Source organism: Canis lupus, unplaced genomic scaffold (assembly GCF_048164855.1).
Source record: "Canis lupus baileyi unplaced genomic scaffold, mCanLup2.hap1 Scaffold_315, whole genome shotgun sequence".
NCBI classification, from domain to species: domain Eukaryota; kingdom Metazoa; phylum Chordata; class Mammalia; order Carnivora; family Canidae; genus Canis; species Canis lupus.
The window spans coordinates 1-5000 of record NW_027326543.1 but is presented as its reverse complement, the minus strand read 5'-3'; the positions used below and the strand labels follow the sequence as shown (position 1 = coordinate 5000).

The following is a 5000-nucleotide window of genomic DNA, read 5'->3' as shown; positions in this document are numbered from 1 at the left end:
GTGGTGATCGAGATAGACCCTTCCGCCACCTCATTACAAAGAAACAAGACACGTGTGGTGTCTTCTTAGACCCACAGGCACAGAAAAGAAAAGGAGAACTACTTATCCCCTTGTTCCACCGGGACCCACCCGGATGCCATGCCCATGCCGGAGGGTCCAGGCCCCGAGGGACGGGCGTACTCAACTTTGCTGTGAACTCAACGGATTAGTGGAGTTGTGCCTCTGAGGATTTGTCCACGGAAACTACTTCAAATGATCGATTTTGTCCGTCTCGTGTACTTTTCCTTGTGACGAGCAAGCAGGTTAAAAAAAAAGAAAAAGAAAAAAATGAAAAAAGGGGGGAATCCCTGCGTGGCGCAGCGGTTTGGCGCCTGCCCTTGGCCCAGGGCGCGATCCTGGAGACCCGGGATCGAGTCCCACGTCGGGCTCCCGGTGCATGGAGCCTGCTTCTCTCTCTGCCTATGTCTCTGCCTCTCTTTCTCTCTCTCTCTCTCTCTCTCTCTCTCTCTCTCTCTCTCTCTCTCTCTCTCCCCCCCCCCGACTATCATAAATAAATAAATAAATAAATAAATAAATAAATAAATAAATAAATAAAAGTCTATAGGTTAAACTTTTACAATAGCTTCCCAAATCTTTGGTGACCTGGAACTTTGAAGGTGTAACTAGCTTAATTGATAAATTGGGTTCAGTTCATCGGATACCTGGCGTCTGTCTTTCCAACAGAAAGGTAAAATACTAAAGTGTGAGTCAGTAAGACACCCAAGGTGGTTTTTTTGTTTTGTGGTGTTGTGTTTTCCTCCCCCACCCCTTGCCCTTTTCTTCCTTCCCCCCCCCCTCCCCCCACCTCAGTTTTTGTGTTTCTCTTTTGTCTGATTCAGGAAACCTGCAGATACCTGGGTGTGTCAGTAAACGTGTTTCAGGTTGGTTTGTTCGTTTCTCTTTTCCTTCCTCTTTTTTTTTTTTAATTTTAATTCACAATTCATCACACACACACACACACACACACACACACACACACACACGGGCAAGAGGGAGAAGCGGGCACCCTGCAGGACCGCTGAGCCACCCAGGGATCCCCTGTTTCGTGCTTCCTTCACAATTGTATCATACAGGGCAGCCCGTGTGGCTCAGCGTTTTAGTGCCGCCTTCAGCCCAGGGCGTGATCCTGGAGTCCCGGGATCGAGTCCCACGTCAGGCTCCCTGCACTGGAGCCTGCTTCTCCCTCTGTGTCTTTGCCCCCCCCCCCCTCTCTTAAATCTTAAAAAAAAAATTGTGTCCTACATGTTAGGTTTTTACAAAATGAACAGCGGAGAAATAAAAAACCAGCAGAGCCAGGCAGTAGGTAGGAGAGTGCTTTAATGGGGAGCGCTCCTGGGCGAGGTTCCATGACTCGGAGAGGTGGCCAGAGTCAGGGAAGTCGCGCGGGGTTGGGGACTGTGGGGGTTTTGAAGCCTTCTTGGTTCCGACTCTGGATCCGGGTGGGTCCCTAGCCAAATTAGACAAGGGAACACCGTGTCCTTAGGTGATTGGCTGGGAGTAGGGGGGGGATAGTATCAGACGATGGGGAGGGGGCGGGGGCGGTTCCTGGATGGAAAGTTTCGGTTTCCCATCTAGGCTTTGACTCACTGGAGATGATGTGGTGGTCAGGGATGCTTTGACGGGAAGATCAGCCATTTTGACCCAGTTTGAGATGTCCGCCATTTTGGGTGCCCCTGTCTCTCAGCCAGCCCAACAATACATACACAAACACACACACACACACACACACACACACACACGTGTTTCTAAAAACTATCACATGTATTCATACATTTGACAATCTAAGGATTTCTGGTACGATAGACAATGTGCCCGTGGTTCCTACTGACTTTTCACCAGAGACTGAGGTTTCTAGGAGTTAACAGTCTGCCGCCTGGGTGGCTCAGCGGTTGAGGGGTTGAGCATCGGCCTTTGGGTCAGGGCCCAATTCTGGGGCGGCGGGGGGGGAGGTATCCGAGTCCGGACCCCTTTCCACATCTGGCTCCTTGTGGGGAGCCTGCTTCTGCCTATGTCTCTGTCTCTGTCTCCCTCCCTCCCTCTCTTCCCCCTTCACAAAGTTCTCTCTCTCTCTCTCTCTCTCTCTCTCTCTCTCTCCTCTCTCAAAAAGTGTAAAATAAGTACAATTTTAAAAAATCTGCCACATGGAATCGAGACTACTGGTTAACGATAAGGAAAACAACCTCTGTGTGTGAGATAGTAGGAGACATGTAGAATAGATACAAGGCATGAAAATACGGGTGGTGGTGGTGGTGGTTAAAGAAAATGAATCGGGGATCCCTGGGTGGCGCAGTGGTTTGGCGCCTGCCTTTGGCCCAGGGCACGATCCTGGAGACCTGGGATAGAATCCCACATCAGGCTCCCGGTGCATGGAGCCTGCTTCTCCCTCTGCCTGTGTCTCTGCCTCTCTCTCTCTCTCTCTCTCTGTGACTATCATAAATAAATAAAATAAAATAAAATAAAATAAAATAAAATAAAATAAAATAAAATAAAATAAAAGAAAATGAATCTGTCCTGAAATGACTCTGGCTTTTTTTTTTTTTTTTTTTAAGATTTTATTTACTTATTCACGAGAGACACAGGGACAGGCAGAGACAAGGGAAGCAGGCTCTATGCGAGGACCCTGATATGGGACTCGGTCCCAGGAGTCTGGGATCACGCCCTGAGCTGAAGCCAGACGCTCAAACGCTGAGGCACAGGGGCGTCCCAAAGCCTGGCTATTTAGAGAAAGAACACTTAAGACTGACGGAATGGAAAAAGAAATTATAGAAGGGATTTATGAAGGAGATTTTTGAGATTTGTTTTTTGTTTTCTGTTTTTTATTTTTTTGGATTTTATTTATGTATTCATGGGAGAGAGACAGAGACAGAGAGAGAGACAGAGAGAAGGAGAGTAACAGAGACAGAGACAGAGAGAAAGACAGAGAAAGAGAGAGACAAAGAGAGACAGAGGCACAGAGACAGAGACACAGAGAGATAGAGAGAGACAGAGAAAGCAAGACAGAGACAAAGAGAGACAGAGATAGAGAAAGAGAGAGACACAGAGAAGGAGAGAGACAGGGAGAGAGAGAGAGACAAAGAGAGAGACAGAGAGATAAAGAGAGACAGAAGGGGAGAGAGACACAGAGAAAAGAGAGGCAGAGAGATAAACAGAGGCAGAGACAGAGACAGAGAGAAGGGGAGAGAGAGACAAAGAGAGAGAGACAGAGAAAAGAGAGGCAGAGAGACACAGAGAGACAGACACAGAGAGAGGCAGAGACAGAGAAAGAGAGAGAGACAGAGAGAAGGGGAGAGAGAGACAAAGAGACAGAGAAAAGGGGCAGAGAGATAAAGAGAGACAGAGACAGAGAGACAGACACAGAGACACAGTGAGGCAGAGACAGAGAAAGAGAGAGACAGACAGAGAGACACACACACAGAGAGAGAGAGAGAGAGGCAGAGACACAGGCAGGGGAAGAAGTAGGCTCCACGTGGGGAGCCCGATGTGGGTCTGGATCCCAGGACCCTTGGGATCAGGCCCTGAGCCAAAGGCAGACCTTCCACCGCTGAGCCACCCAAGGCGTCCCAGAAGCAGACTCTTTGAAAAGGGATTGCAGGCGTGGTCAGGACGGACTGAGATTGGGAGAAGTGGGTTTTACTACTACACTGGTGTACAACTGAGATTTGGCTCTTCTCTCTGCTAAAATGGCGAGATTCTCTTGCATTGGTAGTCTACTCTTGATAAGAGTGTGAACAGAGAAGAAAAGACAAAGACAAGGTGCTTTTTTGTTTGGTTGGTTGGCTTGGTTTGGTGTGGTTTGGTTGGGGGTTTTTTGTTTGTTTTTTGGGGTGTGTGTGTGTGTGTGTGTGTGTGTGTGTGTGTCTCTCCCTTTACCTGCCCAGAACAGCAAGGTTTTTAGATTCCCTTTTTTTTTTTTTTTTTTTTTTGGTTGTTCTTGTTTCACTTTTTTTGGTATTTACTTATTTATTTTATTTTTTGGGTTCGTTTGTATCCGGTCTTCCCCTACTACGTAAGAGTGAAAACTTCTCCACGGTAAAGGAGCTTCATTTTGGGGACAACTCTAAAAGCACCTGTAGAATCTCCTAGGGGCCACCTCGGCGAAAGAGACACTGAAGATTTCCGTTTTGTTATGATCCGTGATCCTTTGTAGGCATGTGCCTTGAAAACTTCTGAGATGTTTTTGGTTGGCTGGTTGGCTGCCTGTCTGTCTGTCTGTCTACTGGTCCCTTCATCCGTTCGTGGATTCTCAGCGGATCCCAGAATGCCAAACCCTAAATAGAGTCTCTTGACTACTATAGGTCGTTTACCTGCTATGGGAAGGCACATGAGAAGCACTGTCAGACAAAGAACCATAAGCCCTCTTAGATTACATTGTGTGGGTGAATGCTGCCGGTGTTCCGAACAGGAAATGAAATTCCTAAACTTGTAACGTGTCCTGGTAGAGTGCCGTCACTCCACATTCGAACTGTTTAAATGCTCTGCGTACGTGCATGTGTGTTGTGTGTGTGTGTGTATGTGTGTGTGACAGAAACTGGTCGGATTTTCCTCTCGACTGCATTATAATGAATTCTCATTGGGTCTTTAGGCACGTCCATCCGTGGGTGACCTCCCTGTCACGTGCAGGTGTTGTTAGGAAGGTCTTGCAACAATGCGGTCCACTTTTCAGAAGATTCGCGGAAAGGACTCTGGACGAATCCCGGTGTCTGGTCACCCTGAGATTGTCCAACTACATACAGTAGGAGTTGCCGGAACTAATGAAAAAGCTGCATGGAAACCGAACAGAAAGGAACAACGTGGAACTGAATGAGGTCCACGAAACCCTGAACAGAGTTCAGAAACTCTCAGTGAGTCATCTTCCTTTTTTTTGGCGATTGTTAAATCCTCTTCAGAAGGTCGGTGGGAATCCGTGCTCATTGCCACCAGACACCGTTGGAAGGATCCGCTGTATCACCAAGGCCTTCCTT

At 47.7% G+C, this 5000-nt stretch overlaps 1 pseudogene; it reads right to left on the bottom strand.

The window, feature by feature from the left end:
• LOC140629874 (NHP2-like protein 1 pseudogene) overlaps positions 1-330 on the bottom strand; it is a 1367-nt pseudogene extending 1037 nt beyond the window's left edge.
• Between the last annotated feature and the right edge of the window lie 4670 nt (positions 331-5000).